Here is a 12,283-nt window from a genome sequence, read left to right as displayed (position 1 = left end):
GTTGCATATTCATACGGCTCATCCATGATGCATAAATTCCGTTCAAACGCAGGATTCTGGCAGGACAGTGTCAGCTTCTTCCTCTGGATCCAACAGCCCATCAAATTTCTCCTCCTCCACAAAAGAATGCAAAACAATGAGTTATTTATAGAAAGTGTGTGAGAAAGTCCGTTCCAAGAATGTAAACATCAGAAGGCTTAGGAAAACTTAAAAAATCATAGGACAGTACATTATTTTCAATAATTTTCTGTCCGGTTTATCTCGGCTGTTTGAGGGGCCTGGAAAGGCCCGGGGTGGCCTTGGGGCAGCCCGCGTATCGAAGGACGAGAAGAGGCTTCAGTTCTTCTTTCGGTTTTTATGTTTATTAATTGTTTATCTAAAAGATGTTCTTTCAGCCGAACAGAGCTCTGCTCAGCAGTCAGCCATGAGCACACTGTCTGCCCTCCGGGGCAGCCAGGTATCTTTATACCCATGGTTACGTGTACAATATTTATCATTTTTCCCCAATACCTTTTATCCTTATTGCCCGGTGCACTTTCAGTAATAACCAATCCCAAAGTGCCACCATCACCAAAGAAGATGGAGGAGAAGAGGAAGAAGAAGAAGGACAGGACACACCCCAATTCCTCCATCTTACTCCTCTAAACCCCCCTGTACAGAAATCCTAAACCCTGTGTCTCACCCTCTAATTAACCAATCCCTTCACCATTCACCCCGGTGAAGTCCTCCTATCCTCATCCTGTGTAGGGTCAAAGTGCAGCCACCAGACACTTCTGGCAACATTCCAGGAGTCCCGAGCCCCCCAAGGGTGGTCTCGGTGGCTCGGCACCTCAGGACTGAGATCCTGAGATCCGACAATTTTCCAATATCTATCACCTATGTTAGACACTCTGAATCTACTCTAAACAAATCCAGAAGTGCCACCATCACAGCAGAAGATGGATGGCAAGGAGAAGAAGAAGAAGGAGAAGGACAGGACACCCCCAGATTCCTCCATCTTGCCTCCTGAACCCCCATTCTAAAACCCCAAAATTCTCCATTTTCACCCTGTGATAAATTCACCGTCATTCTACTCAAACCCTTGTGGTTTGTAACTCCTCACACAAAGCTGGGAATTGTTTCCATGGGCTAAAATCAAAGGCACAGGTGTCTGTGACTGCGTGCCAAGGTCCCTGAGCCCCTGCCAGGGTCTGGAGTCCCCCAGGGCAGTCAGAGCAATGTCCTGGGTTCCACAGAAAGGACAGACCGGGAGCCTTTTGCACATTTCTGGCTCAATGGATTGATCTGCACATCAAAGGAGCTCCCACCCACGCTGGTGTGAGCAATGAGCTCCCCTGCACGGCTGACACCCGAATTAGGGAGCAGCTCCTGCCAGGCAGCAGTGAGCAATGGGCTCATTTTGGTCTAAAAATGAAACGGAACCTACTGGAGGTTTTTTTGGGTTTTTTTTCCCAATTAGGAATGTTCGAGCTGTTTGAGGTGAGAAGACAACAAACTCGCTTCCCATTTAATGAGGTGAAGCTAATTGGAATTGGGACGTGAGTCAGGCTGTGGAGCCACAAGGCCCAGGGTGCTGCACCTGCATTCCTGTGAACACTGGGGCTAAAATGGGTTTTTAGAGCTCCAGGGGCACTGATCTGAGAATGCACTCACTGCAGGCTGGGTTTAAAAGGAGAACCTGCATTTTCCCCTGTCCAGCAGAGCTTCCAATTGCTCTTTTAACCCCCACAGGACCTGGGGCAGTGCTGAAAGCATTTGGGAGCCCTGGGGAGGGAGGGCTGGGGTCTGGATATGAAGGAAGGTGCATTTCAGCAGTCAGCTGGACACAGTCTTAGGATGGGCTGTAAAATGGGTTTTTCTGTGTGTTTAGATAATGGGAGGTGTTGAAAGCTGGATTCAAACTCTGTAACATCTGTAAGATACGGAGCTAACAGCATGGGAAGTTTTTCCTTGAAGCTTTTTGCCTTCAAGGAGCAGGAGCTCTGGAGCCTGAGCTGCCCAAGGAGCACCAGCAGCTCCTGCAGAACTTCCCTCACATTTATTTTCCAACTCCTCAACCTGGTTTGGGGTGCTGAGCAGTGCAAGGAGGAGCTGGGGACCCCCCCGCCCAGGATAATATTGGATATTTTCACCCCCAGTGAGGGGTAGAGAGAATGATGCATCTGACTGCATTTTATCAGAAGGCTAATTAATTACTTTATTACACTGTATTATTCTATACTATATTATACTATATATTACACATTACATCTAAACATATATTAATCTATAAAATATATAAAAATATATAAAAATAATAAATAATAATAAATATAAATAAAATATATAAAATAAATACATATTATTCTATACTATATTACACTATATATTACACATTACATCTAAATATATATTAATCTATAAAATATGTATAAATATATAAATAAAATATATCATAATAAATAAAAAATTATATAAAATAAATATATATTATTCAATACTATATTACACTATATGTTACACATTACATCTAAATATATATTAATCTATAAAAATATATTAATAATAATAATAATATTAGAAGAAGAAGAAGAAATAAAAATATAAAATAGATATATATTATTCTATATTATATCACACTATATTACATTACATCTGAACTTTATCTGCCAAACACTCAGCTCTGCACAGACCTGCCCAGAATCTCATGACTGTCCTGACACACACACCTGGCCCTGACAGGAACCAAACACCCTCACTGTGGGTGAACAATCTCCACATTGCATTCTGCTTTGGCACAAACACAGGCACAACAAATGATAAGAATTGTTTTTCCTTTCTCTGAGGTTCAGAGAATGTGAAACCCGGAAATGTTCTTGGGAAGAATTGTGCCTTGCTTTACTCTGGGAAGGGCAATGTGGTGACAGAGGGATGCTCCCAGCCCCAGGGCTGCCCTGGGAGGAGCAGGACAGGGCTGTGGCTCCTCTCCCAGGGATGCCCAGGGCTGTGGTTCCTGTCCCAGGGATGTGCCCAGCAGCAGGCGAGGGATGGCTCTGCAGAGGCTCCTCACAGGCACTAATTAGGAAGAGCCATTTCCCTCTGCTTCCATCCCTCACCGCAGCCTAATTGGGAGGCATTTCCACCTGGGAAGGATTAATTGAGCTGATGAATGTCCTGTTCTGGCTCAGCCAGGGGAGGGCCAGGGGCTGGGAGGTTCCACACCCACATGGATCTATCTGGTTAATGGGAACACTTCAATTCAGAGCCTGGAGATGTTTCTTGGCTCAGAGTTTGACCCCACTGATCATCAGTAAAACTCTCTGGAGCTGTCCAGAAAAGCAGTGCCCTGCTCCAGGGAATGCTGGGCAATATCCCAGAATGGTTTGGGTTAAAGGGACCTCAAACCCCACCCAGTGCCACCCCTGCCATGGCAGGGACACCTCCCACTGTCCCAGGGTGCCCCAATGTCCAGCCTGGCCTTGGGCACTGCCAGGGATCCAGGGGCAGCCACAGCTGCTCTGGCAATTCCAGCCCAGCCAGGAATTCCCAATTCCCAATCTCCCATCCATCCCTGTCTGAAAAAAAAAAAATTAATATATTTTATATGTTGTTTTATGCAGAGAGGGAAAACCTTTTGCTGTTTTACTGCTTGAGATGAGGATCAGCCTCCCAGAAATTGGTGTTCATTCTGTGGCCTGTGTCTGATTTATCACCCCGGGATAAGGGCAGGACTCATCTGGGAAACTTGGGGCTCAGGGATGTGCAGTTGGAGGATCCAATTTAAATCAGATTACAAACAGGAGCAGTGCCCAGATGGGTCCTCAGCAGTGCCAGGGTGAGGGAGCACCTTCCCCATCCTGTCTGGCTCTTTCCAGAGTATCCATAAGGAACAGGTCTTATGTAAAAAATAAAATAACAAAATAACTAAATAAATAAGACAAATAACTAAAATAACTAAATAAGTAAAATAAATACCTAAAATAAATAAAATAACTAAAAATATCCAAAACATGTCTATCTAAACATCTCTTGTGGAGATGATCATGTCAACAACCAGAATTGATAAGATATAATTCCAATACTGAGTTATCTTTCCCACATCACCTTCTCCACCCCGAGGGAGGTGGTTCATGGACTTCCCTTCCCAACCAACCCAATCCAGATCCACAAAACTTCATTAAAACCACAAATATTTTGAATTTGTGGAGCATTCCAGCAGTGCCCTCAGGCCTCTCTGGAGCAGTGAGCAAGGTCACAATTAATTAACGTGCTGGAACTTCCAATCCTGGAGCCAGGAATGGAGCAGGTCTGGGCCAAGGAGCAGCTGGATATTTCCCTGCCCCAGTGCCTGCTCCTTGGAACAACAAACACCAAGGATGCGTCAGATCCCCAGGCTCCCATGTGCTGCACCATTCCTCAGGAACAGCACAGAATTTCAAGCAGGTTTTGCACAGAATGATCAAGTGTGCAGAGAACAGCCTTGGGTAGTGCTTTAAAAAATGAAAGAAAAATCATTTGAAAAGCAAGGGAGGCAAAGAACAGAGTTACTTCTTCCCCACTTAATTTTTTCTGGAGTCACCAGAAGTGTCTTAACTAAAGGTTGCTCAAGTTCAGGCAGAAGCAGAGCAGATAAAAGTTTTCTTTTGTTCTGTGCACGGGCAGCTCTTGGAAAGGTTCCCAGGGTGATCCCAAATTTCTGTGCAAATGCTGAGGTGTCAGGGACTGCTGTAGGATGGGATCTGGGATCTGGGATTTGGGGGGGATTTCACCCCAACTTCACCACTTCCATTGGATTTGGGAGTGGGGCAGGATTCTTCAGCTGGAATGTGCTGATTCCATCCAGCAGCCAGGTCCTTGGGATTTTGCTGGATCAGGTGCTAAGGATGAAACTCCATGAAATTCCATGGTCTGAAGTCTGGCAGGGGTTGGTTCAGTCCTTCCTTTCTCCAGGATGAAATATTCCCAGGACCCACCGGCTCTGGAGGACTCACAGTGGTCCCAGGGCTGCAGGGGAAGCTGGAATGGGTCAGCACCAGAAAGAATTAAAAAAAGGATATTTCTCGGTGGAGATGAAGATTCCAGGTGTATTTCACTAATGAGAACATGGATGGGTGTGGAAATGAAGGAAATGTTTTGGATCCCATTTGACAGCCTACTCACTGTGGGACGTCTGAGCCAGGGAGGGTCTCCAGCCCCATCCTGGTGGGGCCAGGTCTGGCTTCAGGCAGACAGGGATGTTTAGAACTTGTTCTTTTTGAATGTTCATGTCTTTTACAAAGTGCAGTTTATAACCTGAGTCACCCCATTCCTTAGACATGGACCAGAGGCAGATTAATGCGGCCTGGCCATCCAAGGAAAAGAGGGGTTTTTCTTTTCTCCTTTTTGACTTTAAACATAACTTCCTTCCTTCCTTCCTTCCTTCCTTCCTTCCTTCCTTCCTTCCTTCCTTCCTTCCTTCCTTCCGCCACTTCCTTCCTTCCTTTTCCCTTTCTTTTTTCCCCCTTTCTTTTCCCTCTTTTCTTTCTTTTCCATGTTTCTTTCCTTCTGTTTTTCCCCCTTTTCCCTCAGTTCCAAGCCCTGGAAATGCTGTCTCCTGCAGTTTTCCATGTGAGCACTGGGGCCCAATTTCAGCCCAATTTGCCTGAAGGCGTGAGTTTGACAGGAAGGTACAGCCGTAATTTCTCAGGCCTAGCCAGGATGACAAATAAATCTATATCATCTTGACAATTATATCTTTACAAAAGCTTGGGAAAGAACAGCCAGGAAAGCTTGTCAATAAGTTCACTTTTTATTAGAGGAGAGTCCTTTGGAAAGCCCCCAAAGGCAGCGTTTCCTGATGGATCTCCCGGAGGCAGGCGCGGTGGGAGGCCGCTTAGAAAGAGCTTTTTATTGACAAACTTTTATTTTAGAGGAAATTTTCCCCTACAAAGCCTTAGCTTGAGTCATTGCATGGCACAGCCATAAAACCTGATATGGAGTAGGAATAATTTTGGCTTGAATGAGGCTCCAGAGTGAGCTGGGCTTGAGATTTGTGCTGGTGGCCCAGTGCCACTGATCATCACTGATCACAGAGCTGGGACTGGGACAGGGACAGGGACAGGGACAGGGACAGGGACAGGGACAGGGACAGGGCAGGAACAGCTCCTGGGAGGAGCCCTACAAGCCAAGTGAAAGTTATTTCCACAGCCAAACTGGAGATTAATTCTCAGAGTCTCTGTGGTCAGGATGACCCTGAGGTGTTGGAAAGTCTCCTTTTTCCCAGCTGTGAGATGGACAAAGCAGTCGGGATTCCTTGGCTCTGGTTTTCAAGGCTGTTTATTCTCTGTCATCTACTCCATTCTTTCTCTGACCTGATGAGGTCTGTCCAGCAGATCGGGTTGAGGCACACTGACAGCCCCCGAGGTGGTGTTATTTTTTTATACTAAAATCTATTATTAAAAAAGTATTCTTATACTAAAAACTACATGTACTTTATTTACAATAATTTTCCAATACCTATCATCTATGTTAGACAGTCTGTCCCTACTCTAAACCAATCCAAAATTTTCGCCATCACACAGAATATGGAGGACAAGAAGGAGAAGAAGGAGGACAGGACAAGCCCAAATTCCTCAATCTTGGCTTCTGAACCCCCATTCTAAAACACCAAAATTCTCCATTTTCACCCTGTGACAAATTCACAGTCATTCTACTCAAACCCTTGTGGCTTGTAACTCCTCACACAAAGTTGGGAATTGTTTCCATGGGCTAAAATCAAAGGCACAGGTGTCTGTGACTGCGTGCCAAGGTCCCTGAGCCCCTGCCAGGGTCTGGAGTCCCCCAGGGCAGCCAGAGCGATGTCCTGGGTTCTGACAATTAATTAGCGCTGCGTGTGCTCCTGGCACCCAGGAGAGCCAAATTTCCCCACTGCTGCCCTGTCCATGCCACCCCCACAGCCAGACCCTCGGGAAGAACAAATGGAGCCCAATTTTCTATTTAGGACACCTATAAATAAACACAGCAATATGGGCTGTGACCCTTGGGGCACCTCCAGCCACTCCTCCTCTCTCTGCCCTACTTCTGCTAATTCTGTTTGCCGAGGAGGTGCTTACTCACAGAACTCTTTTTGGAGTCATTAGCTGGAAATTCTGGAAAATGTGTTTTCTAAAGGCATTCTGCAGCCTGAGCAGGCAGCTCTCACCTGCCAGCAGCATGAAAGGGGAGTTCCTGGATGTCAAATGCTTTCAAATTTTCCTGCTTTGATCAGGGCCCTGTTTGGGCCGAAGTATTCTCAGCGTCCTGGGAGTTTCCTCCGTGACATTTTTTCATTATTCCCAGCCCTGTGCAGCTCCTTCATGATCTGAGTTGCAATAATAAGGAGGGAGTTCAGCTCTGCAGAGGAGCTTGCAGAAATCCCAGAATGTGAGGGCTGTGGAAAACATCCCAAAAAAGCCCAGCACAATCACCTGGGAGCTGGGAGGGAGCTGGGGCAGCTGGAGGGGTGAGGGATGGAGAAGGAACAATGAAAGCAGCCCTGGGAGAGGCTGGGAGCAGCAGCTGAGCAGTCCAGGTGATGCAGCATGGGCAGGACTGAGGGAAAAATGGCCTTAAATCCCACGCAGTGCCACCCCTGCCATGGCAGGGACACCTCCCACTGTCCCTGGGTGCCCCAATGTCCAACCTGGCCTTGGGCACTGCCAGGGATCCAGGGGCAGCCACAGCTGCTCTGGGCACCTGTGCCAGAAATGTTTTTCATGTTATAGAGGAGCCTTAACTCCTCATGATGACTGAGGTGATGCCTCAGGTTTGAGCTTTTATATTTTTCACATTCTGTGCTGCTTTAGTGTGAGGGTCTGGGCTTCATTTCAGATGATGGTGAGCTCTGTGCACAGAGCAGGGGGACTGTGGCATTCACATTTCTGAAAAATCCCTTTGCCCAGGATTCTTCTCCAGGGAAGCTGAGAAGCCTCAGAGAAAAGGAAAGCAATAATTATCTCATTTGCTTCTCCTGTGTTGTGCTCATGTGGAATGTGTTTGGAGATTGTTCACCCACAGGTGATTGTTCCATTGGATTCTGCTGGGAGTTGTTTTCACTCTTTGGCCAATCAGGGCCAAGCTGTGTTGGGGCTCTGGAAAGAGTCAGGAGTTTTCATTATTTTTTAGCCTTCTGTGAGTGTCCTGTCTGTATTCCTTAGTATAGTATTTTATAAGTATAGTACAGTATAGTATAGTATTATAAAATAATAAATTAGCCTTCTGAGAACACGGAGTCAGATTCATCATTCCTCCCTGCCACAGGGATCCCTGCAAATACAATAAGAGGCAAAACAATTCCTGCTCCAGCTGGGCACCAAGGACAAATGACCCAAATCTCAGCCCCAGAGCACAAACCCCGTGGGCTGGAGAGAGAAAAACAAGCAGGGTGGGACTGCCTGGGCTAAAGCTGGAATGGGACAATGAACTGCAAGGTGCAAATGGAGCAGAACTGATCCCAGGGACAGAGCCCGTGCCCGGCCGTGCATTTTGGGGCCATTTTGGTTGATCTTGGGTGCAGCCCTGGCTGGGCTCTGGTGCTGCCCAAGGTGGATCCATGGAGGAGATGCTTTGGATAAATCCCTGCTTTATTCTGGAACTCCATCCAGCCTCTGCTCTGGGGCAGCCTAGAAATCAAGGGAATGCTGAGGACACCTGAGGGCTGGGAGAAGGGCTCACCTCACTCTGCTGGCCAGGGGAGCTTTCCCTGGCTCATTTATTGCTCCTTGTTTTTACCTCTTCTCCCACATAATTCACAACGTGTCTGGAATGGCTCCTGTGTAAAAGAAAATCTGTCAGGTGATTCTGTTCTCAGGTGAATTTCTGAGCTTTTGGGAGTTCTCACTGTTCCACCTTTGGGCTATTTTGGGAAGCCTGGATGGCTGTGGGAGAGCTCTGTGTGCTGGGCAGTTTGTAGACGTTGGTGAAATGTGTGTGGGAGGCAGTTCTGCCTGTGCTGAGGATGGAGGAGGTGCCTGCAGGGATCATCCTGCTGCCCCCTGTCCCCCCTGCTCCCAGAGCTGGAGCCTGGGCAAGGTGGGTGCCCTGACCTGCCCAGGGCACAGAGCAACCCCGGGCTGATAAACCTCATTGGGATGCTGCTCCCTGCAGGAATGCCAGGAAAAGGGTTTGGATGGACAACACCTGGCTTGAAAAGGGGCTTTGGGACAAGGACCTGCAGTCCCAAAATCCCTGAGGCTGGAACAGCCCTCCCAGCCCAGGGAGTCCCAGCTGTGCCCAATGCCCACCCTGTCCCCAGCCCAGAGCTCTGAGTGCCACCTCCAGGGGACACCTCCAGGGATGGGCACTGCAACCCTCCCTGGGCAGTGCCAAGGCCTGAGCCCCCTTTCCATGGGGAAATTCCTGCTGTGCCCACCCTGAGCTGCCCCGGCCCAGCCTGAGGCCGTTCCCTCTGCTCCTGTCCCTGTTCCCTGGAGCAGAGCCCGACCCCCCCGGCTGTGCCCTCCTGGCAGGAGCTGTGCAGAGCCACAAGGGCCCCTGAGCCTGCTTTGCTCCAGGCTGGAGTTCCAGATGAGCCTCAGAACACCTGGAAAACCTGAGGCAGGATTTCCCCTCGTTGCCCAGGAAAGGAGCACAGGGAACTTTGCTGTGGGGGCAGCTGAGCCCCATTCCAAGCCCCAGTGCAGAACCCTGAGCCCCATTCCCAGTGCAGGACCCCGAGCCCCATTCCGAGTCCCAGTGCAGGCCCTGCCAAATGTGAGAAGCACTCAGGGAGGGCTGTCCTTGCTCCCTGCTCCCTCCCAGCAAACCTGCAAGCTCCAGGTGGGGCCTCTCTTCAAGGATAATCATTTTATTAAGTCTTCAAATGATAGAGAACCTGCTCCATATTAGGTTACTGCCTTCACTGCTTAATTAACTTTATTCCTACTCTAGGTTTGTTTAGTTTCACCTTCCAGCCTTTGCCTCTCATTATGGCTTTTTTAGCTAAATTAAAGTACTGGAATTGCCTGCCTGTGATGGCTCTAAAGAACACAGAGAAATTGGCTCTTACTTTTCCCTTGGATAAATTAAAAAGGTCAAGTGCCTTTAACCCTTAATTTCTGTATAAAACTGGCTTCAAAGGAGAGACCTCCAGAGGAGACCATGGAGATATTCCAAGGGCTGGAGCCAGGCTGGGAGAGCTGGAATGTTCCCCTGGAGAGGAGAAGGCTCCAGGGAGAGCTCAGAGCCCCTGGCAGGGCCTGAAGGGGCTCCAGAAGAGCTGCAGAGGGACTGGGGACAAGGGATGGAGGGACAGGAGCCAGGGAATGGCTCCCAGTGCCAGAGGGCAGGGATGGATGGGAGATTGGGAATTGGGAATTCCTGGCTGGGCTGGAATTGCCAGAGCAGCTGTGGCTGCCCCTGGATCCCTGGCAGTGCCCAAGGCCAGGCTGGACATTGGGGCACCCTGGCACAGTGGGAGGTGTCCCTGCCATGGCAGGGGTGGCACTGGAGGGGATTTAAGGTCCCTTCCCACCCAGACCATCCCATGATCCAATGCCATCACTCCCCTGAGCCCGAGAACTCCCCCAAGCTGTGTCCTGCTGTCCCAGGACAGGAAGGATGGTCCTGGCAAAGCAATTCCACCCCTGCTTGAACCCCCGCTGCTCCCTGCAGCTCTCTGCAGTCCCTCCCCCTCTCCTGTGCTTGGAATTCACCCCAACACCTCCGAGGATCCCAGCTCCCCGAGAAAAGCAGGATCATGAATAAACATCATGAATAATTTCCTGAGAGCAGCAGAACCTTATCCCTGACTGTGGGCAGAGGGGCAGGGGGGGAGCACTAATTAGATTATTTATGCAATCCTGCCTTGCTGAGATCCATCCTGACAAGGCAGGCAGAGGCGGGTCCATTTGAATTCTGTGGAAGTGCCCCATTCCTGGAGCAGCTCCACGCTGGAACTGCAGGTGCTGCCCCTCTTCCTCCCAGAGCTCTCCTGGGCTGGAGGTGTCAGTGATATAAAATTTCAGTGATCAATCCGAATTTTATTTCTGTATCTTTTATTGCAAAGAAAGCAAGTAAGCAGCACTGGGTGACCCTGGAATGGAAAATGTAAATCCCCTTCCTACGAATTATTGTAATTTTGAAATTAAGGGGCTCACAGGCAAAGACGTGGGAGCAGGAATAACAGCTCTTTACTGGGAAAATTAAAAATACAGATGCAATAGTACAAACAACAAAAAAACCCATTGAAAGAGTGAGAGCAGTCCCTTCCCCTGTGTGTCAGGGGGGTGTCCCAGCCCCATCCAGGGGGGCTCAGCCCTCCTGCAGTGCCAGCTGTGGCTCTGCTGCAGCACGGATCCTGCACAAGGGGGGAGTTTTCCTCTGCAGCTCCAGGGCTGCTGCAGATGGGCCTGGGCTCCCTCTGGCCATGCAGGGCAGCAGAAAGCTGCTCCTCTGGCAATGCAGGGGGCAAAGGCTGCTGTGCTGGGCCAGGCTCAGATTGGATCCAGGTAGGAATGCTTGGCTCCTCCCCTGGGCGGAGCATCTCCCCATGGGATGCTGGGATTGGATCAGCCCTGCAGGGACACTCAGTGGCCATGGAGAGCAGAGATCTTCTGGAGGGAGGGTTGGCTGGGGCAGAGATAAAGGAAAAACTGCCCCATGGACAGCAGAGAACTGCCCCAGCTCTGACAGATGGGAACAGAACACACCCCCAGCCACATCTTGCATTTGCAACCTAATACAATTGGAAAGGAGCACCAAGACATCAAATACAGCCTGTGACCATCCCCACCTTTCACCCAGAGCAGAGCACTGAGAGCCAGGTCCAGCTGCAACAGCAACTTTTCCAAACCTTCATTTTTGCCCTTTTCTGGACCCTGCATATGTTCTCAATAGCTTCTTATTCACATTTTCCTTTCTATTCCCTTCCAGAAACAGAACAGAACTGCCCCACCTCTGACAGATGGTGATAGAACACACACCCCAATTTCCAACCTAAGACAAGGATTCACTGGGATCACACCCATGGGATCAGCCCTGGGAAAGCAATTCCAGGCATCCCCCTGGACACAAACGCCCTGCACGTGGTTGTACCACAATAACACACACAGATATTCCTGCAGGGATGGATTTTCCTGCTGTGAACCCGAGCGCAGTCACTGGGTGAGGGGTGATGTCACTGGAGCTGCCCCTCAGTGCTCTCCATCATCTAAAACCAGTAATTTATTTATCTGGATCAAACACAGAGATGCTGGTCTGTCAAATGTCCCATGAGGAGGTTCCTCTTCCCTAACCAAAGGTAATCCCTGAGGGAGGAGCTGCCAGGACCACCCTGCCCTGGGGAGGT

The sequence above is a fragment of the Zonotrichia leucophrys genome, chromosome 5 (genome assembly GCF_028769735.1).
Source record: "Zonotrichia leucophrys gambelii isolate GWCS_2022_RI chromosome 5, RI_Zleu_2.0, whole genome shotgun sequence".
In the NCBI taxonomy this organism is placed as follows: domain Eukaryota; kingdom Metazoa; phylum Chordata; class Aves; order Passeriformes; family Passerellidae; genus Zonotrichia; species Zonotrichia leucophrys.
Note: the sequence above shows the minus strand (reverse complement) of the source record.